This window comes from Crocodylus siamensis, chromosome 9 (assembly GCF_052110815.1).
Source record: "Crocodylus siamensis isolate JL-2025a chromosome 9, ASM5211081v1, whole genome shotgun sequence".
Taxonomy (NCBI): domain Eukaryota; kingdom Metazoa; phylum Chordata; order Crocodylia; family Crocodylidae; genus Crocodylus; species Crocodylus siamensis.
In genome coordinates this window covers 30,048,025-30,075,741 of record NC_143403.1, presented here as the reverse complement: position 1 = coordinate 30,075,741, position 27,717 = coordinate 30,048,025, and the positions used below count along the sequence as shown (strand labels likewise).

The 27,717-nt window shown below is 40.5% G+C and overlaps 2 long non-coding RNA genes across 2 annotated transcripts in view; one reads left to right on the top strand and one right to left on the bottom strand.

The window, feature by feature from the left end:
• LOC149857260 (uncharacterized) overlaps nucleotides 1-27,717 on the top strand; it is a 79,300-nt gene that overhangs the window by 11,010 nt on the left and 40,573 nt on the right. Inside the window, exon 2 of the long non-coding RNA XR_016444090.1 lies at nucleotides 853-892. This is a non-coding gene — a long non-coding RNA (uncharacterized LOC149857260). The remainder of the gene's footprint in view (nucleotides 1-852; nucleotides 893-27,717) is intronic.
• The window catches only part of LOC149857261 (uncharacterized), a 50,121-nt gene that overhangs the window by 18,628 nt on the left and 3,776 nt on the right, over nucleotides 1-27,717 (bottom strand). The window lies entirely within an intron of this gene.

Below are 27,717 nucleotides of genomic sequence, written 5' to 3'. Positions count from 1 at the left end.
TCATAAAATTTCTAAATATATATACACTTTGGTATTTGCTTTTGTTTTTGTTTTTTAACCATAGAAACATCAGAGCTGCCCCTGCCCACTTTGCTCGCCAGAATGTGGAATGCTGAGCAACATTGAAATGCCACTTTCTTGCCCTTGCCCCTCACTCTTATCCTCCCACCCTGCCCACTCACTCATGACTCGCAACCCCTGCCTGCCCCGCTAGCTTCCTCTCAGCAGCAGCTCCACCCCAGCACCAGGACATGGGTCCAGCTACAGCTGTCTCACCAGCTGCTCTGTGGCTCTGAGCAGCCAGCCCAGTGGCAACACATAGAGGATGCACGTGCACCCCCTGAGAGGGCTGGTGCACCCCCTGTCAGGCCACACTCCCTCTTTAGGTGACAGGCAGGGGAGCAAGCAGGAGTGCCAGTGCCCTGTCTGAGAGTGCCAGCCAAGGAGTGGGGCCACCAGCAAAAGCAGCTGCACCACTTCCGCAAGTGGCTGCGGGACTTCTGGAAGGAGTGCAGCTGCTTTTTGATGAGTGAGATCAGCCACGGAGGGACCCCACCCCCCATCAGCACAACTGGCTCGCTGGTTCAAGAGGCAGCAGTCACCCATGAGCCAGCCTTTCCTGTTCTGCTCCCTGCAGCTGTGCCCAGGCCCCAGTGATCCTCATGCCATTTCTGGGAAGCCCTTGACTGGGGCTCAGGGAATGGGCTAGTCAAGGCCCTTCCCTTCCAAGCTGCCCTCCCCCTGTACTTGTGGCTCTAGAGGGACAGAGGGGGTTCTAAGCCCAGCTCTGGTGGCCTCTCCTACCCAGAATGCTCCTCCACCCTCACCCCCATCTCTCTCTCTCTCACACAGACACACCTGCAGCATGATCTGGACCCAGGCACCATCCCAGGTAAGAAGGTATGTGGGGGTGGAGGGGACAGTGGTGGGGGCTGTGTGGGGGTGGCAGAGAACTGCTCAGGAGGGGTGGGTCCGCTGCCCACCTCCCCCCACAGGATGCACAGCCCCTCCCCCACTCAGCAGCATCAGCAGCCATTGGGAGCTCAGGGTCCACTGCTGGCAGAGTCCCCCTGCAGTGTGGCATGGCCCTGGCTGCCTCAGACTCAGCACCAACTGTGCTGCATGTTGCGGGCCTGGTTTTCAGGCTGCATCTTCAGGCAACAGTGGACCACTGGCTGTCACCTGGGGTCCTGGCATCAATTTGCAGTTTTTAAACCGGGAACACCAGGATCTCTGCTGGTGAGATGAATGGTGAAATGCAGGCAGAGAAGCCTGCCCAGGGCCAGCACCGGAGACCCAGCTGGAGGGCAGACTAGGTGGCTGACCTGGTCATCTGAGGCCAGGAGAACACACTTTTACCGTTCAAAATGGGCCACTACAACAAGCACATCTTCTGGGTGATAGCTGTCCAGATGGCAGGACGGAGGCAAGTCAGAGTTGTACAAGCAAGAAATAGTATTAACTCTTAATGAGTGACTGTGTCACAGCCTGTTCTAACTTTAACCTTGCTTAATATCAGATTTAGTATGATCTAAAGATGTTGTTGCATGCTACCCTTGGGCTATGGTAAGAGTTCTTAATATTGGAGTGTCTGCACATTAAAGCATGAAAACTAGCATTCTTTAGGCCTCTTAGTTATACCACTTTGGGTGAGGTTTATCTTTGAACTGTTACCCAGCTTGTGTTACAGTAATGTGTAACTCTTCTGAAGAGATAAAACGACCAATTTGCAGTCCTCCAGCATTCTGGGATGTACCATCCCCTGCCCTCATGTCCTGTTCTGTCTGGATAAACTTTTCAACCCTGAACTCTACTGCCCAGTGGGTAGTACTGGCACCAAGTCAACTGTCCCTCCCACCCGAGGGGATGCAACCCTATGCAAGCTGCCAGCGACTATTCACCTACATTTGTCAACCACAGGCTGCCACCTATCATGGGGCACCAGTTGGGTCCTGCTAACCAGTTCTCCAAGCCCATCCAACCCAATCCTAATTCATTGGCACATGAGACTTTTTTCATTGTTATTTATTTTCCTTTTTTATTTCTTTCCTTTTATTTTGTGGGGTTTACTTCATTCATTTTGCTTCAGTGGCTGACTTTCTTCATTACTCCATAGCCCCTAACCCAGGGATGGGCAGCCATGGCTTTTCAGGAGCCCTGGCAGCAGTGGCTACTTCTGGCTGCCACTGCCAGTGTTGCCACTGGCCTCTGCCTTGCTGCCTTGGTGCCCAGGCACTGCACTTGGGGTGCTGAATGAAGGGGCAGGCAGGGTCTTCATGAAGACTAGCCAGAGACCCATGTGGGCAGGGCACACTCAGTTGGGCAGATGGAATGTGGCTGTGGGTGGGCAGGGAGCAGTGTCCAGGATTCAGATGGGTGGGCAGGGCTGGGGTTGTGACTGGGCTTATGGGGTGTTGATAGCATGGGGCTGGGGCCCAGGGCAGACAGACTGTCTCTTAAAAGGTCCCACTTCATTCATTTGATTCCTTTGGCCTTCTGGGCCTTTCTTAGAAATAAATGTGCTCCGTCTTCCCCTATTGGGCCATGTCTTAGTTACTCAATCCCCATAAGACCAAGTGAAATGCAGTCTGGCCTGGGACTCGTATGCACTGCAAAGTGCATCTTGAATTATTTCCTTTTACATGAAAATTGATTGGGGGTTTTTTCTTCCCCACCTCCCAGTAAAAAAAATGAGTTCTGCTGGTGCAAATTTCTCTGAAGCTTAAAAGCTACACATCTGAGAAACCCTTGAAGATTAAATATTTGAAATTTTACCACAGTTCCTTTTCTTCACCCCCAAAAGAACCTATCAGAGTTTGACTGGGTCTGTAACTTTATACAAAGAATTTTATGATTTCAGCTTTTCTATGGAACCATTTGCAGAAGTAATTGATACTTTTGAAGTGATGGCACTCAATTAATCTTTTATCTGATAGATGAATCCTGCTGAATGAATGTTCATGCTCTCCCCATGAAGTTAAGAAAAAAAAAAACTCTGCCCCTTTGCTAAATATATTACTCTGATGGAAGTTACAAGCTCTTCAAGTTCCAAACCAGGCTTTTTACGATCAAGGTGGTCTCTTGTCTCAGTTTCCTTAATGAAGATTAAAAAATGTGTGCCTGGGAAGTTGGAGTCCAAAGAAGCTGAAGAGGAAATGTCTAGGCCTTCTCTTCTGGAAGGGCTAGACATTTTTAAATCTGCAGGTCCAGATGCCCTCCACCCAAGGGTGTTGAGGGAGCTGGCAGGGGTCATTGCGGAGTACTTAGCCTGGCTGTATGAGCATTCATGGTCATCTGGCCAGGTGCTGGGAGATTGGAAACTGGCTAATGTGGTCCCAATTTTCAAGAAAAGTAGGAGGGAGGACCCAGGTAACTATAGGCCTGTAAGCCTCACTTCAGTGCTAGGGAAGATCTTGGAGCGAATCATCAAGGAGCACATGTGTGGGGGGCCAGCAGTGGAGATCATGCTCAGGGGCAATCAGCCTGGGTTCATCAAAGGCAGGTCCTGCCTGGCCAACCTGGTTGCCTTTTATGACTGGGTGACTAAATCCTTGGATGATGGTGTCACCATGGACATAGTCTTTCTAGACTTTAAGAAGGCCTTTGACATTGTCTCTCATCCCAGTCTCATCAATAAATTAAGTGACTGTGGCCTTGATGCCTACACAGTCAGATGGGTAAAAAATTGGCTGATGGGGCGCACCCAGAAAGTTGTGGTGGATGGGTTATACTCAACCTGGTGAGATGTGAGCAGTGGGGTACCCCATGGCTTGGTCCTCAGGCCTGCACTGTTTAACATCTTCATCAGCAACTTGGACAAAGGGGTGGAAAGCACACTGTCCAAGTTTGCTGATGACACTAAGATGTGGAGTGAGGTGGACACACTTGAAGGGAGAGACAGGCTGCAAATAGATTTAGACAGACTACAAAAGTGGGCAGATGAGAATAGGATGGGGTTCAATGTAGACAAATGCAGGGTGCTGCACCTTGGGAGAAGGAATCCACAGCATACATACGTATAGGCTGGGGAGTTCCTCTCTTGAAAGCACGGAGGTGGAAAGGGATCTTGGAGTCAATAATGACTCCAAGATGAACATGAGCTGCCAATGCCAGACTGCAGTCAGCAAGGCCAGCCATACCTTGTCATGCATCCAGTGATGCATCTTAAGCCAGTCCAGAGAGGTGATTTCCCACCCCCATGTGACTTTGGTCAGGATGTAGTTGGGGTACCGTGTCCAGTACTGGGCGCCGCGCTTCAAGAGGGATGTGGCCAGCCTGGAGAGGGTTCAGAGGAGGGCCACCCACTTGGTGAGAGGGCAGCAGGACAGGCCCTATGAGGAGAGACTGAGGGACCCGAACCTGTTCAGCCTCAGCAAGAGGAGGCTGAGGGGGAACCTGGTGGCTGCCTACAAACTCATCAGGGGAGATCAACAGCAAATAGGTAGAGCCCTTTTCTCCCCAGCACCACCTGGGGTGATGAGGAACAATGGCAATAAGCTGATGGAGAATAGGTTTAGGTTAGAGATCAGAAGGCAATTTTTTACAGTTAGGGTAGCCAAAATCTGGAACCATCTTCCCAGGGAAGTGGTCCTCGCTCCTACTTTGGGCAAATTCAAGAGGGGATTGGATGATCACCTGTCTGGGGTCTTGTGAACCCAGCATTCATTCCTGCCTGTGGCAGGGAGTTAGGGCTAGATGATCTGTTCAGGTCCCTCCTGACCCTAGCTACTATGAAAGACGCCGGACAGCAGTACTTAATTTTCACAAAATTTGTGAAAAGAGGGAAATTTTCCAGGAAAATTGCTGCTCCCAGGAGAAGGCTTTTCTACTCTCCCTGTGAGATTGCTACAAGATATAGACTTTTGTTTGCTTATTTTGCTTTGAAAATCTAGTTTGAGTGGCCTAAAGAACAGTGGCTTTTACGAAGGAAATGTACTTTGTGTTAGACTGCTAAAACAAACAAACATGTCTCTTTCTTGAGACGAGTTTTTTTCCTCCCGCTTCAAGTGTTTTTTTTCCTGCTTCAAGTCTCCTGTTTGTGTGGGAGGACTTTGCATCTGGGCTTCAGTGTTGATTTTTCTTCTTTTTAGGATTAGGAACCTTTTGGGCCAAGGCAAAGTATTATGTCATGTAATGAATTGGTGACATTTTTTAAATGATACTACAGTTCTATGCCCTTTAGAAATAATAAAAATTGTGGTGTTATATAATTCATTACTTCAGTTATATGTTGCAAATATCTTTTGCATTGAAAGGGGCAAGCCACACAATTAACTCCAAAATTATCTTGGTAGCATTCTCTGTTCAAATGTTCTACTATATTTTGTCATTGCTTCCATAGATTTGCATGCTCTTAAAATATTTCCCTTTATGTATCATTCTCTCCATTATTTCTCCCTGGTCCCATAACGAGCTCAAAGCTTTCATTCTATTGTACTCATTTTCACTACGTCACCATGCTGGGCTATTATAACAGTAGTGGTCTGCATCTGACATTTTCAGATTACACTCTCTAAATGTATATCCTTCCTTTTCAAGATAGTTACTTGGCAGAGACTACAAAGAACTCACCAGGTGTTCTAGGTTCAGTGTGGAAAATGGCTTCGCATGGCTGTTGCAGATTCCCATGATCTTGAAATAGTTCAGTGAATGAATGGGAAACAGAATCTTTCATGGATTATGTTGCTTTCATAGCTTCTATTGCCACTCCACCTTTGATAACTAGTAACCTGATATCATTTACTGTGTTCATTCTGGAGCTGCTTGCTTTCTAGTCATACCATTATGCTCCTCTACCAGCTTTTGTCAATGTGCAGGTTCACCCAGTGTTTCAGATTCATGATGGCTATGGTTATAGCACATACGCTGTCACCCAATTAGATCTCTGTAAATACTCTGTTCTAAAATGGCATTCTGTAAGATATCCCATCGTGTCTGGTTTATGTGCAAATCTCAAGCTATACTTTTGCAAGTGGTTCCAATTTCTGTGCGCATGATCAAAGGGTAGTAGCACAACAGGATCACTTACTAAAGAGATGTGTCTGGATCAAAGGTTAGCATTTTCTGCATGGAATATTCATTTCTAACATTAGTTAAGTACAATGTAGAGTTTTCTGGGAAGCAGTGGTTAGGGATACACTTTACTCCAAGAAATTAAGGGAAATGATACCAAACAAAGAATTCTAGCATGTAATTTTCAGCAAGACCAAGCAGATATTAAGTAGGAAACTAAACTGAATAGAATGACAGCTGATTTAAAAAAAAGATGATATGAAAAGAGGATAATTTAATAAATATAATTTGTATAATTTTGACTACTAAATAATGAATGATGTGGACTGTCCTACCCAAGACTGCACACCTAATAAAGCAAGGGCTCCTACAGACCTCTGCCTCACTGAACACATTTTCATGCATACTGAATGAAGCAGAGCCTCCTTTACTTTCATAGTAGATGCCAGTCCTACATAAATCCCAAGTATTTGAGCTTTTGGAAGTGGACTGTGAATTGATCCAAACTCGGGCCAGGAGGGAAGGTGACTGGAATGTTGGTCACTGACTGTAGCAAAAGGGCTCCCATAAAAGGGCTACATGAATCCTTGTAAAGACCAAATCTGCAATGTTTCCTTAGCACTTTCTCAATGCAACTTTCCGTGTGAGTTTATATGGGAATTTTATAAAGTTGGTACTACAATGAAAATCTTTTTTCATTTGGCTGGGTTATGAGGCTTTAAAAGAACAAGCCTGCAAACGTGCAGTAGTTTTTAAAATAAGTTGGTTTAGAAAATTCATTTAGTAACTTCTATCTTTTGCTGCTGCTTTCTTTTCTTTTAAACATTGACATTAATCTCCTGTGCACATTCACAATTTGGAATGGACTCATTTTCAAACTACAGTACTTCCAATTTTAAATATTCTGTTTCCTTTTAGTTTTTCCAAGCAATTCAAAAATAAGTAACACTGTAAAACATCTAAAAGTACTCTGGAAGTTCCCTGCTGCTTCAAGTGTTGTGTTATGTTATCTTTGGAATAATTTTAAGGTCCCAGTGGTGTAGTATAACAAGTTATTATGTCATGGAGCTTATTAGTATGCCTATGGGAAACATTAATTCACACTGACATCATACCACATTTTTTAATAAATCAGTTATTTTATTATTTAAGAAGATATATGAAAGTAAAAGGTGATCAGATTATTTTCCAAATATGATGCTGGGTAAGCTGAATAGGCTTTATGATGTGCATCACTATAGCACAACATCCTGTGTCTCATTGCAGGGAAATGGGAAGAAAAAGGATTTGGGGGCTTGCAGGAATTCATAGTAGTTTGAAAGGTCTTTATTTTACTGGGATAGAGATGTTATTTTAAAAGACTTTTTACTCTGTAATTAGCACAGCAGGTTTAAATTGCTTGGGTTCTGGTCATTATTACTTCTGTAATCCCCAAAGTTTATGATATTATTCAGGATCTAAAAATGACAAACTAGTTATAAATTAGGATTTAATGTGAGATGCAGTCTCTCTTGAGCTGAAAAAAAATAGGTTTCTGTTTCATAGAGAACTGAGAAAATGACCAGAGACCACAAAGGCCCCAAAGTATTACCAGTTGAAACTGCATAAAGAATTGCCCTTGTTCTGTCTGTATACAATTTGAGTTCTTCACTTAAAAATCTCTTCAGTTCAGTTCAGTTCTACTGAAATGAATTAACAGCTGAATTTGTCTTTCATATAATAGCTAAATTATGAGGAGACTGCTTAGGTTTTTTATATTTGTAGGCCTTGGCTCAAACTATCTGCTCCAGCTGAGCCAGGAGGTATGTTTTAGCACTCTTTGGCTTCTGGCCTGGGCTGCTGAAGGAATGTAGCTGCATTTCCAAAATCAAAAGTGAATGTTTATTCACTTGCTTATCGGTTTAATCTATGCAGTTTAGACTAACCTGCAAATATTGAATCGATTCAGCCTTGGGCTTTTTGACTGTCTGTACTTAGCCCTGGAGATGTCAGGCACTATGAGTTACCAAGCAGCCAAGTATCAGACCTAACAGTGGAAGAAATATTTATATCTAAGATGGTAATTGTTGTATTTACCTTATTAATGTTGAATGTATGGCATATCAACCATGAAGGGCAGCACACAGCATTGAAAGAATGGTTATGGTTGATATGCAACAACACCCAAAGGTTCATTAAAGCCTCTGAAGTGGCTTGATTTGTGGAAATATGGAAATACCTGTATTCTATTATACTAGATCTGAAAAATATTAATACATAAAATGATGAAAAAACTTACAAGTCAGTATGGAGGAAGGCTTAATACCAATCAATACTGTTCAAATAGCATACATTATATTACTGTCTGTATGCCTTCCTTTTATGTTAAAGCAAAACAAAATGAAACAAAAAATATTTGGCTGGTTTACCTGGGATTTTAAAGGTAAACATATAAATATGTTGTGGTGGTGGTGGTTGTTATTATGTATGAACTATCGTTTCATTATTTTTTTCCTCTTGTGAACAAAAATCTAGGGAAAAAAGGGAACTAGATGAATGACAGAGCTATATATTTCCTAAAATGATACAACCAGAATACCACATTTCTGATTTGTATCCATCATTTTCTGATATATACTAAAAGCTCAGGGAAACAATGCATTATAAATGGTCAATGTCAGATAGTAAACATAGCACACTAAATCTGTACATACAGGTCATTTTCCTTGGGACGTGTCCATATGTAGCACAGAAATAAAGATCAAAACCCATAAAATACATCATTTATATGCCACTCCCCACTATAGAACAGCATGGAGAGATGGAGACCATTAATGAAAAGCACAGCTAAAAGAATATTACCATGAGTTTGTTTCCAGGCATCGTGTGGCAGAAAGCGCTGCCCTTTGGGAATTAAATAATAATAAAAATCTTTTAAAAAAAAAGAAAAAGAAAAAAAAAGAAACAGTATTTGAATTTTTTTCCCCCTGCTACCAGTTCCTCAGCCATTGCAACAGCTTGAGGTAAAGAATTTGCAAAACACACATGGAGAGCTTTTTGCTGCTTATTTTTTTAATCTCGGAAGTCCAACGGTGATGATGAAGGTAGCTGTGACATTTGCAATTTTCCATGCACCAGCCCATTCCATTTTCTTCCCTGGTGCCACTTACATGGTACAGTAAGCCTCCAGCATTGACAATAATTATAGCCTGAATAAAATGAAGAGGGTAATATGAACAAAGCTCTGCTGTAATTGCCTTTTCATTATTTGCTAACAGTTAGTTATTCAGTCACAGGGAAAAAATTACACAGTAATTGGTTGACAATAGGAAGCTAAGGCTAAATTCTAGAACTATGATATTTTTGCGTGTTGGTCTTTTAGACCTTTTATTCATATTTTGATTAAACAGCTAGAGCATTAAAGTGAAATATAAATGTAGCCTTGGTTCAGATTCCATAACGTTAGTTTCCATCCCACACAATATTCATTCAGTTTTGAATTTAAAACTATCACATATGGGTAGACTTGTAAATATTGTAGTCTGTTGCCTTGAAATAAATATTCACAACTTTCCTCATTCACTGTTAGTTTAGCAGAAGCAAGAAAACCTTTTATCAAGAACCCCTTTCACCTTCCTCCTTTAAAAGAGTGTTGACTGTGCCTGTATAAACAATTTGATAAATAGGACAAACCCAAGCTTTATTTTAAAACTAATGTTGGGTTGCTTCAGTCTGAACCAATATTCTCCCTTCTCTGAGATTTGGCACAAAAAGATCTGTGCCATTACCACTGCAATTTATAGATTGAGCCTAAAGGGAGCGGTGATGGGTCAGTACCTGTTATGATCAGTCTTTCTGTCTGATGGGTACTTCAGGATATGTTGTCAAAGAAAGCATCTGTGGTTTTAACTATAAGTACATAAAACTTCTAGAATTAGTTCCAAGGTTTCATGTGCATTTTTGCTTCTGATTTTGCTTTGCATGTATTGTTTTGTGAATTTTCTTCTCTCTTATGTGTGCACGCTCCAAATCACAGGGATGGTTTATTTGCTAGCTTTGTGAAGCCATGGCCTTTTCTGTTCTTTCTGTGGGCTTGTCTTATATCAGGAAATTTACTGGCAGTACTATACCAGTATAAATTAAAACTGTACTGATATAGTTATAAGAGTATAATTTTCTGAGTTCATCTCTTTTCCAAAATAAAAAGGCTGTTTTCAGCTTAGCTAAATTTCTTCCAAAGTGACATAAACTACACTGGATACAGGTACCCTATTCAAGAATCAGTGGGTGTATCTACATGTGTGCTTTCTGGTGGAGCTGACTACTTAGCTCCACAGTGAAGAATTACATCTAAATGTGCATCATCATTAAGGTGCAGTAAAAAAAATAATTGATTCCGCTGTAAGATAGTATTATCTTATGACAGAGTACTAACTTTGATGAAATGTACATACAGATGGTGCATGAATAGATGGGGATGGCTGGGGCACAAAGGTGCTGAAGTGTGGGCACTGCCTGCCTCAATCAGCCCCTCCACCTCCTGACACCATCACTCAGAACCCAGGTCTGGCCCCTGCAACCTCCCTGCCAGCCCAGGGCTGCACTGCCCCCACTCAAAGTGCTGCAGTCCCAAGCACACATGTAGATGCAGTGCCTAGGAGCAGCTGACTGACCCAAACTGTGCGGGACTTTAGAGCATCACCTGAATGGCATGTGTAGATGCATCCAGTGGCTGTTTCCACATGAGCATACACATGCCTTTTGTGATGCCTCAGAGGTTTTTGAGGCACTGCAAAATGCACCCTGTGCACATGATTTTCTTTGCCATGCTGCATATTTGCAGTATGGAGCCAAATTCAGAAACTGGGAAATTGCAGTATCAAAAAAAGGGCACAGGAAAAATGTGGAGCAGTGCCTGTGGCAGCAGCATGCACAGCCAGAAACTGGAGCCTAGCAGGCAAGAGCCATGATCTGGTTGCCAGCCAGGCTCTGCACACCCAGATTGCATGAATTTGTGCTTTTCCCCACTGCAACCACCCACCCCTGCTCATGGGGATGCTGTCGGTGGACAAGTCTACATGTGATATTAGTGCAACACAATAATCTGGGAGGCACAAACTTTATTTCTACTGGGTGCAGCATTTACATCTGTGCTTGGGACTATAGCACATTAAGCCAGGGCACCACAGCTCTGGCTGGCAGGGGACCTGGGGGTGCAGCCTGGAACTGCTGAGGCACAAAAGTGCTACAGTGCGGGGCTAGCCAGTAGGCAGCCTCCTGCACTGCAGTATCCTTATTCTTCAGCCAGACCCAGTCACCATCTACAGATTCATTGTAGTGGAGTAAATAACTCCACTGTAAGATAGTACTAGTGTCAGGCAGCACACTCCTATGGCAGAGTTAATTAGCTTACTCTGACCTAATAGGGATGCATGTGTAAACAGTGGTACTTTACTGCAGAGCTAATTAGTCAGTGTGTAGGCATGTATGGTTTGTGGTGCTGCAGACCACACGCTTTGCATGTTAAGTCATATACAACACTGCTAATTTGCCATGTGGGGACAAGATTTGCTACCACTATTTCCCAGTAGCAAAAAACAAACAAACCACCCAAAAGACCCTGGAAAAAAAGGCACATGAAAATAGCATGTGCTGGGACAAACAGGGAGACACTCTGCCCCAGCTAGCCACAGAGCACAGGGAGACAGGGGAGCACACAGAGATAGGGGAGCAGCCATCCAGGGCTGCCTGCTCCCCCATCTCGAGGCACACTGCACCCCAGCCAGCCACTCCACCCAGTGCCTCCAACCAGCTTCACGGCTGCCTGGGGTGCAGTGTACCTCAGCTCCAGGGCTGCACAGTATGTGGAAACAGGGGAGTTAGTAGCCCTGGGTTGTCTAATCCTCCATCTCCACATGCCACTCCCCAGCTGACTGGGGCACAGGGTACCTCAGTGTGGCAGCTGCCTGCCAGCTAGCCCCACACTGAGACACTGTGTGCCCCAACCAGCACCCCCAACAGCGCATGGAGTCTGGCCAGGAGCTGAACACAGCCCACAGCAAAGGGAATGTGCAGGGGTATGTGCTGCAGCACAAAGAGGCAACAATTTGTTGCTACTATTTGTGCCACTGCAAGTACACTCCCCTGCTCATCTGGGTGTGGCCCGTGTGTCCAATCTAGGTGCAGTGATGTTGTTACCATAACAATATAAATTTGCATTTTACCTTTTTTACTCGCATAATTCTGCAAGAAGAGAAGCTCTCTGCCATGCTATAGATTCTTCCAGGTTTACTCATGAGGTAGATGAATCTTTTGACAAACTGTCTTGTAGGGCGAAATTTTGCTGGCCATTTCATTTTGACACTGTTTCGACTAATTTTGAGGTTGAAACAGCAAAACTGAAACAAAACAAAAGCCCTTGAAATATCCTTGAAACAAAACAAGGCTGGCCAAAACATTTCAAAAGTCAAAATGTTTTGACCACAGGCTGGGGATAGGAAGTCAGTCCAGCCGGGCTGCTTCCCTGACCCCCATGCTAGATTGCACCAGGGGTGGGAGGCAACTCAGCTGGGCTGCCTCCCACCCCCAGCCAATCTAGCATGGGGATTGGAGAAGCATCCCAGCTGGCCTGCATGCCCTAGCACTGGGGATGGGAAGTGTGCCTAGCTGGTCTGATCTCCCATTCCCAGTGAAACTTGAAACGGGCTCAAAACAGCCTCTCTGTTTCAGTGGAACAGAACAGCTGTTTCGACTCAAAATAAAATTTGAGATGAAACACTGTTCCCTTGAACCATCAAAACTCAAGGTGAAATGGAATGGTGCCAGTTTGCACAGCCCTACTGTCTTGCATTTGGATTTTATAAGACAACCTAAAGTTTTGCATACTTTTTGCACAACTCTAATTTCAACCACTCCAGTTTTATGGGGAGTGAATACAAGCAAATTTTTTAGGGTTGTGTTCTCTCTCATTGTGTGTGTCTAGAACTTCCTTTTAAGCTTATTACATTATGTGAATATCGGAAAGGGTATATTCTGAGAATAAATCAATTTATTGACAAATTGTTTATATTGGCATCTCAGTTGATGATGAGGCACATTGAAAGGAAAGCAAGATTGATTTTCAGTTCCTGTATTTGAACATTCAAAATAGTTAGACAAACAGTTTCAAACTTTCAAGTCTGATTAGGTGTCCCAACTTTTTAGAGCTGTTCAGTGCTCACAATTCCCATTGAAATTTTCAAAATTGTGAATGCTGGTAATCTCTGAAAATTAGGTAGTCATTCAACTCCAACTACATAGCTTTAAATCCCCTGATTTTTTTTTTTTAAATTGGAAAGTAAATTAAATTCTCAAGAACTGCAAGTATTGGTAAGATATCAAATACTGTCAAATATAGGGTGCAATTGTGGTCCTCATTTACACTGGCAAAAAATATGTTAACACTCTCCAGGTAGGTAAGTTGATCACATTTGATCAGTTATGCATTGAACTGTCCATTTATACATGCTGGTAGTTGGCAAGCACAATTACAGTAGTTGTATACTGAAGTCAGTTGTATTTTTTTGTTACTTCTTACATTACAGTTACTTCTTCAAAACTGAGCCCTTTTAAAAACTCATTTTCTAAAATTAGAGTTTGTTTTCAGAAGATTGAAAAGTTAAATGTGGCATTAATTGAAGTTAATTTTAACAAATATTTTATTCATTTATGTGCACAATCACAAGATATCTTAGCAGCATGTGACTATAAAAGTGTTGCTACTCCAGTGTAATACCATTGCTTTCTTTTTATATCTTCCAGTTAATTTTTGAGAGACCTCATCAAAAACACTAGCTTTTAATGTTTTTCAATGTTTTTCATGCTTTAGGGAAATATTTGGTATATTCCTGATTTTGCACTTTCTAAATAAACTAGTTAAGAACATTAAAACCTCTAAACTGATGCAGATGCAGTCAGGAGATAAAATACGCTGAATTACTATATCAGTAATTTGCACCAGACCATGTTATAGCTGAAACATAGAAAGGCGATTAGCATCTTGTTAATATTTAGCTATGTTTCAAACACCATTTTATTACTTTTTTATTTTATTACTTTTGATAACCAGGAAGATATGGAGTAACTCACTGGATTCAAGGAATTAGAGATGGAAAAGCCATTAGAAATGTGTAATACATCCTCTCTTAGCCATAGATGGGGAACATATTTATGTGGGTGAAATTAAACTGGTGTGAAAGTGGAGTAATGCAGTTTTGAATTGGGTCCAGCATATTTTTCAGCGTTTAATTTGGTCCTTTTAAGAATTGTGGATGGGAATGGAACTGTAGCCATAGCTGAGTTATTTTCAAACCATAAACTTTATACATATTTTGCATACTATATTGTTTGATCAAGAAAATTTAATGGCATCAGTTGAAGAAATAAATTAACATGTATCTAATTTTAAGAAAGTATATAGTCAATATATAGTCAATTCATATACTTAAGTTATGTATCTTTTTAAGTATCGTGCTAAATAGAGGCTGTAATGAATTCTTGAGGAGTTCAGATACACTATAGTGCTAAGGTCCTAACATAGTAATGTTCTACACAGATAGAGAAAAACAAAGTCTTATGTTTATTATTTTATTGCATAAAATTATTTTGCAATAATTAAAATCTTTTTAAGAATGCAAAGCTGCCACAAGGTTAAGTGTTTAAATCATAATTATTTGCTATGGAGAGTCTGTTGTAATTTACAATTAATTGCTCGCCATAAATGCATGGCTGATTGACTTCTAATGCCAACTATATCTTCATTGTTTATTATAAGGCCTTTAAAAGAGAGCAGAACGTATGGACTGTTGAATGAAATCAATATTCATTTCACTAGATATCTGATTGCAATAATTTTCTAACTCATGGGAGTTACCAGTGTTAAAAACAACCAAACTTTTTATAAATCTCAGGTCATAGCTCTAATAGTCATGTCAGAATTTCAGTCATGTCAGGGAGCAAAGATAAAATTTGCATACTACGTCTTTGATTAACACACTATTTTAATACTGGAGGTGGGGAGGGGAGAAGTAGCTGAAATAGTCGCATGTAAGCTGAGATGTAATTACAGTGGGGCCATTAAAGAGTTTATTTCTTATCAAACTTGGCTACCTCTAGGAAAGGCCTGGAGGTTGGGATATAAAGCTCAGTGAAGATCAGTGCACTAACAGAGAAAACACAACAATAGAAAGCTGAGCCACTTTGCTTCAAGGGCAGTTTGCTTAAAAATAGCAGATTAATGAAGTGGTCTTGGTATTGCATATTACATTTTTGGAAAATAATACTTGTGTATTACTGGATAAATTTAGATTATTGAAAAGTGGTGCCTATTTTTCTGGGTGGGATTCATATCTAACATTAGACAACAATTCCCACTAATTTCAATAGGCCTGGATCAGTCCCTTCTCAGGTTGGATGTTGAATGAAAAATTGACAATGAACAAATATATATATCACATCATTCCTGATGCATACTTTCCTCTTACTTTTATTCTTAGTACTAGATCTTTATTATAATCAGTCAAAGTTCTGCCTTTCAAGTTGTGAATGGGTTTCATAATTATCTAATGCAACTAGTCCAGAAATCAGATTAGTAATTAGCTGAACCAAACTGATTGGTGTGACTTCCTGAATGCATCTCTTTAATGTTGAACATTTACTTTGTGCTTGAAAGATTTGTTTATATGTTTCTGGTGTGTGATGAGAGCTTTTCTGTAATTAGCTCCTGGGGGACAGCATATTCTAACAGTTAAAGAATAATTGCAGCCCTATGAAATGTGAAATGGCTTGGGCTGGCTTTTGTTGCAGCTTAATTGTATGCAACAAGTACAGGAGGCTTTTTATTTCATACCATGATAGTAAAGATGTAGCTTTCATAAATAAAGGAATTTTGTATAGTGGTAAATAGTCTCTAGTATGTTAATTTAGCAGAAAAAAGCAAAACAAAGCAGAGTCAAGGATTCTGGGGTGTTTATAAGATATGTTCATCGTCATTTCATTGAATTACAAGTTTATGTATGATATTAATGAAAGACAAAAAGTGAATAATGCAGTAACTGACAGTAATAAAAGAGAAGTGCTGTGGTCAGCCAGAGTGAGGGAGTTTTTCTGTGAATATCATGTTGATTAATATAACTAAAAACTAACCAAAGTGAATTTTACTTCTAAAACTGAGCATTTAATGCACATTGCCATTTAATTTGAGGATGATGAATGATTTCAAAATGTTATATTTCAGCAGTATTAATTGGCTGTAACATGGGTGTATGGCCTTTGAAAAATGTGTTTGAAGTTCTTTTTTTGCTTTTGTGATGATAAACCAAGTGTATGTTATTCATCCTTTCTTAGGATATTGTTGTTCACTGTACCAAATAATTGTAACTAGCACTTTCCAACATGTGAGATCACCAAGGGGCTTCCAGCTTTATCACTTCTCTATGAGAGAAAAGCGTTGTGTGTATAAGGGCCCCTTGGTTCTAGAATTCATTGTTCTGAATCAACCTGAATTTGCAGAGGCTATAAGTCTAGGATAGGAATCCTGGATAGAACTTTGGAACGTAGCAGAGGGAATGGCATTTTGTTGGAGCTAGACAAAGGTAGTGGGTCTTTTGCTGTTTGTCTTATTGGTGACTATGGACAGGGAGGCTGCTCTGATGCCCAGTAATTACAGTGCTTCAGAGCAGACTCAACTGAATCTGCTGGAGCGTGGTAATTACTGTGCTCCAGCATACTCTAGCATCATGTGTATCAATGTCCCTGTGTTGAAAAATGGTGGTGGGGTGCTTTAAACTAAAACTCGTTCAACGAGCTTTTGTTCAAAGTGCCCTCCTGCCATTTTTCAGCATGAGGACGCTGATGCACATGCTGCTCCAGGCACTTTAATTAGCATGACTCTCAGAGCTGCACTAACTTAAAGTGCCCTCCCCTACCACCTCCAGCATATCTATAAATGCCCTGTATTACTTTCTCTTATTGAATCGTGTTGCTGGGCAGGTGTTTTACACGCAGTCCATAGGCACTGCACCCTAGTAGTAGATATAAAAATATGCATTCAAACTATCACTTGGCAAGATGAAGCAGTAATAAGTGAATCGAGTTACTTGCCATGAGAATTTATAATACTACACTTGCATATGCCCAGGCCTAAATTCAATCCCCTCAGCTTTCTCCAACAGCCCTATCAAAGTTTAATTGCTGCCAGGATGAATAATGTTCACCTATAGCCTTTTTCTTTCTTTTAAATAAAAGAATAAATAAATGCAGTTCTAATCATCAAAGCCGAAATCTGACAACTCTCCATCAGAATATGTATTGATGCAATATCTGTTTAATCTTCTATCCATTCCAGTGCCTTGTGGCGCACATTTTTTTTTTTTTTTTTTAGTATATATGACAGTGATGCTGGACTTTCTCATTGTCATCTAGATCTGATAACTGAGAGTCATCTTGATATGGTTTTGTGGTAATCTACATTGTCAGACTCTCAATGTCATCTTGTCACTACCCTTCTTTCCATAGCAGTGCCAGAGACAATAGCTTTCCTACTAGTGTTCCTTCAGGGGTTTCCCTACAAAGGCTACAGATTGTAGGAGAAGTCACCACAGGAGTTATATGTATGTGGTAATGGAAGTAGAGTAGAACTCTATCCTCAGTAGCTATCTTGAAATCAACTTGCTGACTGGACATAGTCATGGCCAGATTTCACAGCAATACTTGCATGCATTATTGGTTTTTTTGGGTTGCCCCTCCCCTCTTTTGGCACTGGCTCAGAAAGTCAATTTGCAAGCCCTTTGCTGCTACATTCTGTTCTTAAGAAAAGGGGGAAAAGTTAGGGAATCTTAATTCACAAAGGACACGATTCTTTTGGAGTTGAAGTAGCATTGATAAGAAACATAGTATTTATTTCAAAGAAATGGCATTTTTTATTTGCAAGCAAATGTAAAGACAGTGCAGTGTATCTGTTGAAATGCTGTTGGTTTTGTTTTGAAGTCTCTTTGATATAACTTGGCAAAACACTGGGTGACCAACTGATGAGATTTACATTCCTCACTGTGTTGAGTTGTTGGCCAATGTGGCCAAACAAAGCCAAACTCAGATCCCACTCTGACTTGCTACAATACCAACTCTGGAACAAAGATAACAGAGTCCCTCTGGTTGCCAGATACAGACCCTGGCTTGAACACCTTAGACCAGGGGTGGCCGACCTGCAGCTCTGGAGCCACATGTGGCTCTTCAGAAGTTAATATCTATCTCCTTGAATCTTTGCACAAGTACACAGTGACCAGCTTCCAAATGGAAGCCAAATGGAAAGCTGATCACCATGTGCTTGTGCAAAGATTCAGGGAGATGCATATTAACTTCTGAAGAGCTGCATGTGGCTCTGGAGCCACAGGTTGGCCACCCCTGCCTTAGACATATCATTAATGACCTCCAACTCATCCTGGAAAAGGATAACTATCTCAAAATAGACATAGAAGACAAACCAGTCCTGGTTTACAGGCAGTTCGCCAACCTCAAGCGACATCTCTCAAGTAGCAGACTACCTAATTCCCAGTATCACCAAGGTACCAGGCCTTGCAACAGACCCAGGTGCTTTCTCTGCCCTAACATCAATATAGACCATAACACCACTGGACCAAATAACACAGATTATAATGTCCAAGGTTCATTCACTTGCAACTCCACCAATGTCATATACACCATTACCTGCTTACAGTGCCCTTCTGCTCTCTATATTGGACAGAGACTGGGTGATCCTTGTGTGACAGAATGAATGAACATCAGTTGCAAGAGAGTCACAAACCAGTGGCAGAATGCTTTAACCTCCCTGGACACTCCATCACTGATCTGAAGGTCACTGTTTTTAGACTGCAAATGTTTAAAAACAAATTTGAATGGGAAAGTGCAAAACAAGAAATCATTCACAGACTGGATTGAGTAAAATATAATCTAAGTGTATTTGCCCCATTACCTGGTTTAGCTTGGGTGACTCCTTTGTTCCTATGAGTTTACTGCTTGTTTATTTGTCTTTACTAATGCTGCCCCTGTCCCCACTCTGCCTTGTCTTTCTCTCTCTCTTCCTCCCTCCCTTCCTCTCTCCCTCCCAGCCTTGTTTTTTGTATTGTAATTTCTCTCATTCTTATACTCTGCTTTCTGCATGTCCTTTTACAGCATCTGGTGAAGTGAGCTTCAGCTTACAAAAGATTGTACTGTAGGTATGCATACACACACTTTGGTTAGTCTATAACATGGACATCTACCCTGCCTTCTGCTTGGCTAATATGGAGACCAAGCAAAGAAAAAAAAATTAGTAGCTATCTGTTCTTTTGATTGGCCATGTATAATAGGAGCAAAGAAGAAAGTAGAGAGCTATGATTGAGAGAGAAGATATAAGGATGAATGGTCAAAATTTTTCAAAAGCAAAGTTATTTTTGTTGAAAAACTATCTTTAAAACTCTATAAACATCTTTTTTTTTTTTTCAGTCAAAGCAAGTCAGCATAGGGAGGTGGTTTAACTGTCATTTGAGTAAGAGACTCTTAGCCTTAGTATTAAATATGTCCTAGGTAAATGAATTGGGCCAAGGTCTACTTATAAAACAGCTGGATTGGGACATCTACTGAAATATTTGTTCATCAGTAGGTTCTATGAATCCACCTTAGATTTGTAGAGTCTCCTGTTCTGAATCTTGTGCTATAGCAAAATTGCAAAGAGGTTTCAAATATGGAGTCATGTTCAGTACAATTTGATTTTAAATGGTGTTGGAAGCTAGAGTACCAATAAATTTTCTTACTATAATTATTATAGCTGAATGTCTATTTGAGTGGTTTCTATAGAAAATTGACAGTGACCTTCACTACTTTTACAAATCATATCTAATTATTTGTAAAACAAAAAACAAAAAAAAAGGCTATTTTGTTTATGAAACATGCTGATAATCAGTAAAATAGCTCTTCATAAATCAACTTGTATGAAGAACAAAGTATAAACTAAAAGGGATTTCTCTTCTGTTAACTGGCTCCAGAAGGTTCTTGACTTGACAGCACTTAATTGCTTGTCATAATTTTTCTCTGACACAGTGTGGTTTATTAGTTACAATAGAGTAGGCAGCTAGAGGTCTCTAGTTCAAATTTGGTATGACTTACTTTTTGTGAGGCCTTCAGTAACATCTGGTTTAATTGAAGTTCTACTTTCTACACAGTGGCACAGGTGGGTTGAATGGAGACCAAATGGCAGGTGACTAATTTTAATGCCACCTAATGTCAGTTGTCCCAGCTGTAGCAGAATCCAGGAATCTCCTGGATCCCATATTTTGCATTGGTTGGTAGATTAGCAGATAGACCACTAAAGAGATAGTATAAAAGGTAGGTATTTTGACTATTTTAGTACAGGACTTGATCCAACCAAGCAATTAAACACATTCTTAAGTGCTTTATTAGAACAGGACTGAAGACTAATCCTAAATTTCTATTCTAATTGGACTGAAATATGTGGGAGATTGTTAATGATAATAAAAATGATCTGTGCAGTAATGCAGGAATAGTGATAATAAAGTGGTTAGTTCCAACAAATTGTTAATTTATTGCTGTAATTTTCCAAATTCTATTTTTGCAATGCTCAAAACTTTAATTGGACTGTGCTGAATTAGTATGACCAGTATAGATCTATATAATGCTATCCAGTTTTTATCTTTCCACCTAGTAAATATATTCATAAACAGTTTTATATGGTTGTTTAAAATTTTGTTCTAGCACTATAATAGCTTCATTGGTGCACTGGAAAGGAAGCTAGAATAAAATCTTTTTGATGCATTATAACACACAAAGGTCAAGATATGAAATTGTAAGCTTGAGGTTGTAGAGGAAATGTCCAAAACACTATTCTTTTAAAGGCACTGTATTTTCTTCTGGTAATATAAATTTAGGTTTTTCTCCTGTGTTATTTAGATAGCTAAATATTATAGCAGTTCACATTATTGCAATATTTTAGTTGTTGTGTAGGCAAGTTAGGAAGTAAAATACCACTATGCTAGTTAAGTAGATAGTGCTAATGGATATTGGCTATTTTACCACTTTCCACTGAGAAGAATATTTGCCTTCAGTTAATCTTATAAACACAGGGCATGTGTAGATGTCACACTTGGATCAACCTAGTGAAGTGCCATACTAGACATATATTTGGAGAGGTTAGATTGGGCAAAAAATAGACAGTCCAGTCTAACTTTATTCACTTAAGGAGGTGCACTATGTAGATCAGGCCTGATCTAACTAAATCTGTGTACGCATTTGGAGTGCAGCCCAGCGCCTGGGAAAGCTTGGCATCTCACCAAGCCCAAGAGCTGTGCTTTTGGTACTTCTCTTTCCCCAACCAGGCTATTTTTAGCCCTCTGACCCCACAACCCACCTCCAGATGGACAACCCCTCTTATCCCCCAGTAGACCTGCTAGTTCTGTCCTCCGAATCCCACCCACCCCTCTTTCCACCCCAAGTTACTTAGATCATGTTTCTGTGCAGCTCCCATCCCTGGCAAATGTGTGCACAAGCAAGGACCCAATCTTCATTCACACGGCTTAAAGCAAGCTGATTGTAGATTGGGTCCCATGAACTACTAGGGACTAAATTCACTATAGTGAGAAACTTTCTTTTAACTTCAGTAGTTTTGGGGTCTGGCTTACGGTTGGCTAATATTCGTTCGGTTTTGACGTGAATGTATTTGCCCTGGAAGGTTGTTTTATGATAATCAAACCTTGGTTTTTAATTCATTTTATTTACTGCTTGCTTTTCTGGTCACTTAATACGTATGTAACATTTTTTTTATATATATTTCTGTGCATGAAGTACCCAATATGAATTTGTGTTTCTTTTCAGTACTTAAAATTAATCTTTGTTTTCTCAAGCTTTTAGGTGGGACACTTGCCTTAATCCTCTTATGTTTGTGTGCCTTGAAGTCATGGCTCTTTGTATGGTTTGGGATTTTAAGAGCCTGACTCTTAGAATCTTGAGGTCAGTTTGACCTTCTTTGTTGATTACTTTTACTGTCACAATTGCAGATAATTCTTATAACTTTTTCTGACTCTAAGCTCCAACATTCTCCCTGTTTTCCCTCTTTCTAATTTTCCACATTAGACTTGCTTATCTTATCTAGTCAAATAGTTACTGTTTACCATATTCTAAAGAGGATAGCTATAGGTCTTTATTGATATTGCTGAGCTTTTTTTTAATCTATGATGGGCTTTTATACATATGAAATATTTTTAAATTGGTGCATATAGCAAAGCTGTTCCTTTGAGGCTAAAAAGCAGAAGCCATTGATCAAAATATATTTTTATAGATTGGCCCCAACATTACCTAATTTTTTGTTTCTTTGATTCACGTAACTTATTAGTCATGACTTCATCCAAATTTTAACCTTTCTGGCTGATTACCAAGTCTCAGATTTTTATAATATCAGAATAGAGTCAGCTAAGACAAATTGATTCAGACAGTTGTCACAGAAGTATTTAGTTAAAATTACTTCAAAAGTTTTACACTGCTTGACATTTCAGTACTGTCTTTGAAGTATATACCCTGAAAAATATTTGTTATTAACGATTCCAGACAGGTGTTTCACTAAAGACATGTAAAGATGTGTAGAAGAAGAGATTAATATTTTGCAGTAGGTTTAGCCTCTGGAGGAAATATTTATGTCTTAATTGTTTGGAATTCTACCTGTCATTTTACCAAAAGCTTTACTCCTATTCATTTTTTCTAAACAGGTAAAATTAAACAGTTTTTTAGTCACAAGAATTAGTACAACATATGTCTAGGTTTTATTCAAATATCAGCTGGTGTGTGATAATTAAAAGGCAATCTTTTACAGGCTCTGCTTTTATGATGCTTGATGCTGGATACCTAAAGCTTTCCAATTAGAAAACATTAAATTAGGATTAAAACACTAAAAGAACTGGAAAAATAATGCTGCTGTTGAATTCAGTAAAAACTATTCCATTTGCATGAAGCCCAAGTAATCTGGCCCTATGCAACTGGTGTGGGAAGGGGTAAGGAAGGTGAAACACCCTGACTCTGAAGCCAGTCAGCAGGGCCAATGGATGTCATCCTGCAGCTGTGCTAGCTTTCATTGTTGTTGTTATTTGCTACAGTAGTGTGAAGACACCATGATTGAGATTATCCTAGGCACTCTGTACTCCCCGTAAAATGCAATTGGGATGTGTCTACACATTGCCCTATGGTAATGCAGCAATGTGCTATGTCACTGTATGGCATGCTACAGTGATGTAGTGATCACGTGAGTCTATACATGATTGCTAGCTACATTGCCAGAGTGGTGCGCTCTGTAGCAGCAAAATCCAACCATGCACCGCCTGCACAGCTCAGTAACCACCTGTACAGTACTGGGTACAGTGACCTGTTGACATACTCTTAGTGCCTCAAAAAGCTTACAGGTGAAGTAAATGGGAAACAAAGGGTAAGAAGGGAAATAAGGGGTACAGTGAATCAGAGATGGCAATAGATCCATATCCTGACTTTCAGTCAAGGTCCACTCTGCCTCTCAGCCACAGCCTTTCTGCATTAGCTGGATGTGATACTGGACACAGGGAATCAGTGTAATGTTAGGTCCTTTTCAGTTCCCATCACCCCTCCTGCACTGTTTTCTTAGCCTGTGCATACAAATAGAAGGGCTTAAGGCTGCAGCATGATTTTTCCCACTCCATTTCAGTACTGTGACCTTCTAGGAGAAGGATAAAGTATTCTGGAGCACATCTTCGCCAGAGTTGTTTTTGTTTTTTGGTGTATGGCTCGCAAAGATACTTCCACATATGCCTAACTGAAAGCATATCAATGGTCCTACTGAAGACTACTTAGAAGTTTAAGATAGACATCTGGTTAAGTACTTGTTTGAATAAGGGCATTGCTGAACATAATCCTGCCAACTATGAAAAAGGCCTGTGAGTAGGAGAAATAAAATGTGCTGATGCTACTACCTCCAAACACATCACTAAAAAAGGCATGTTGTGAAGTAGGTGAGAGGGTAGCATGAGTAGTAAAAGGAGCAAGATGTAGATTTATCAATAGGGGATTCTTTAATCAGTATGGGAGATTGAGATCCAGTGTCTACTCAGTCTGGCTGTGTTTTTGCTAGTAAACTAAGAATTATTTACTTATTTTTAGTATTCAATAAAAAGGAAAAAGTATCTCTTCAATATTAAAATAAAATGCATTAGTGATCAACAACTGTAGCTCATCCTTTGGAAAAAATAGTAATAGCCATGAACATAGAATTATTTGCTCCAGAATTGTCTAACATTGCGAAAGGAGATTGTTTAAGATGGATATTGGAGAAGAAAAGATAAATTCTACCAGCTTGCTTTGTGTAATTAAGCTTAAGATACAGAATGCGGTGTCCAGGTCAAAGAAAAAAAAGCAAGTTATGAGTTGTAAAAAGTGATGCATTTGAAATTTTTGCCTTTGAGTGGGGAGGTTAGAAACCTGCTTCCAATGAAGAAATTCCTGTAGAAGCTAACACTGGGTATTTAGGGACATTTCCCATTGGTGACAGACCACATTTATTGATGGTGAAAAGTACAAAGCTTAGAAGAAAGCTGCTGAGACCAAGAAATGCAAGGACTTTGATTCTTTTAGCACAATGTGTAAAATTTGGGTGGGTTATTTCATTTCTGCCATGACCTGCTGTGTGAAGGAAGGGGTGTACTGTCCTCTGATTCCTATCACTGAGCAGTTCTCATCATTTCCTTACATGACAGGCTTTGTGTGCTTAGTGAAGAGCGGTGCTCCATGTGCAGGGGCAAGGTGTGGCTGATGAGTCTGAGATAATTTCACACACAAAAAAACCACTGTGTTGCTGAATGGGTTTCCAATGTAGCTCTTTAATTTCATCTCTTGGAAATGTTTCTCCTCTTTTCATCCAACTGCCTTTATCTTAACTTCTGATCTGAGCAAAGCAGCAGCCTTTCAAATTGAACAAACTATGTTTCAAATAGGCTCTTCTGCTTGTGACAAGATGTACCTCATTTTCTCTGCAAGCCCTCAGCAAGGTCACACCTTTTTAATTTATTTTCTGTAAGAAAAATCTAGTTGCATGATAGAACAAGGGCCAGATCTAGCTAGAGGTCATTCCTTGAGCTAGTCATAAAGTAGAATAGGATTAGGACCATTTAATATCACACAACTCAGCAAGCTTAGTTCTGTTCAAATTTAGGTTCCTTGTTTACAAAGTAACCTAAATAATTGCTTTAAGTTATGGCCAATGCAGTTATTATAAAGGCATTATTTTAGATTTTACTTTTTTGTTTTACTATGTATCTTTTTAAATAACTAATATATGCAAAAATTCTTATAACAAGCAGTGTCATGAATTGAAATGATTTTCACTATAAATAGTCTTGCAAATTAGTTTAATATAAGATTCCGTGTTTGATTTCCTTTCAAAAGATAATTTAGCACTTTAAAATGTGGCTATATTGTTTTTGTATGTGCAGTTTTAACACATACTTAACCTCTTTACTGCTCATTCCACAGCAGGAAAGGACCAGCTTGCATGTGATCTGTATTTTAACATAGAAATTGCAATGTTTTTTCTAGACTTCCATTCTTAATAAATGTGATCCTAAAGACTTTGTTTGTGACTCTCAACAATAAATATCCATTAAATGGTGGCACACTTTTTTAACCATAATGTTACCAAATCCAACTTTTCCATTTTCATATACTTTCCTTAAGAGAAATTACCTGTAAACAAATGCTTTTTTCTTGCATTCAATATTCCATTCTTAAAGGTGAGGTAAATAGACTGAAATATATTATTACACACTGGAATTGTTTTAGGCAATGGGAAAAAGTCATATTATAGTTAATAAGACTTTTATTAGTCAAATAATCTAACATCTTTATAGCAATGATAGTTTTCTGTTGTTCGCTGTGGAGGAATGTTTTATTAGTCAGTGTTAGCATGTCCTACCCAAGCATTCCTTGGTGCCCAAGTTTTTCTGTTGGTTATTTTTATATAGTCTATTATGTCAAATGCCTATCTACACTTAGTTTGTACATCATTGATGCAACAGACCAAAACATCTCCTTCTAAGTAGTTCTAATCAATTTGACTGACATGTATGCTCACTGTGTGTCTAGGTGATAGAATTTCTGTTGAAATGTCTGTTGAAAAAACTTTTGTGCATTATGTAGAAATAACTTTAAAAAATATTCAAAAGTAATATTAGAAAATACTGTGGTATAGATAGACTACCGAATAAAAGAGTACAAACTAGTCATACAGGATATCTGTTGCATTGATATGCATACAGGACATATTATTTAGGCAATGTAAATGCTGAAAAGGTGTAGCTTAAATGGTCTGAACCTTGGTTAAGGTTTACATCTGTGTTGTTTGGATAGCTGTGCTTTAGTTTACCTTTATGTGAGGTGCAAATAGTAATTCTAACTTGTAAATAGAAAGGTACGTAATAATGTCTGTAAAGCATGACAGTGCTTGAAGTGCCAAATATTATCATTCCTGCATTTCAGATTTGTAGCTGGATATAATTCACATTTCTGAGTTGGAGAATTAAAGCTACCTATCTACCATTTTTGAGGGAACCAGAATGAAAAAGCCATTAATGGAGTAAATTGTTTTCTTTCTAGTGTACCTTACCAATATGAAATAGGGTAACAATGCAGTGATGGAGAGATTAAGGCCAACTGATATAACAAAGAAAAGTTAAAATGTTTGCTAAAATATGGAGACCTGAATCAGTGCAAGTCTGATCATGGCGAGAGGGAGAAAAATTGGAGGGCGGGAGAGGGCTGAGTGAGTGCATACGCACAAGTGTGCACATGTACTCCCCCAGGCAGGAAAGTCTGTCGGGCAAGTGGAAAGTATCATGGGGGGAAAGTGGGCCTGCGATCAGGAGGAAGCTGAGCTGAGCCAGGCCCAGGATCAGGACTGGGGCCATGGCTGGGGCCTTCTGTGCCCCCACACCCAGGTTGTTGCAAGTGCTGGCATGCCAATGAATCCACTGCCCCCCAGCCCCATACTGTCCCCAGCTGCCTCACCACACCAGCCAGGGGGCCTGGAGCAGAGGGCCAGAGCAGGGCCAGCCTCAGCTGCACCACCGGGCTGGAAGGAACGGAGCCCTGCGAACCCCATGCCCACTCCGCCCCGAGTCATTGTTGCTCTCTGGGGAGAGGAGGGGCATCCACCTCTGCATGCATCCCTGGACTGCATGGGGGTCATGTGCCCATGGATCTGCGCAGGGCAGGGCAGGGTGCCACCGTGGACTGGGGTGGAGGCTGCACTTGGCTTTTCCCTGCCCGGTCCCCCACGGGCAACAGCTTGACACAGCCTCGGCCCCAGTCCACAGCAGCATCCTGCCATGTCTTGTGCAGATCCAGGAGAACATGTCCCCCATGTCTCCCATGGTGTGGGTAGCAGCAGGAGCCATGTCCCCTGGATGAGTCACTCATGGCTAAGTCCCATGCCCAACCAGCTGTGCAGTCCCTGCCCCTCCCTCATCCCTAGACTGCCCCATCCCCACTCCCTCCCCACCCCTGCTGTGCCAGAAGCCCTCGGCTGGGCTGCCTTGCGGCCCTACCATTGGCCTGCATTTGTGGGGCGGGGGGCTAAGCCCTGTTAGCCCCCACCTCCACCCATGATTCTGGTAAAGAGTATGAGCATGGATG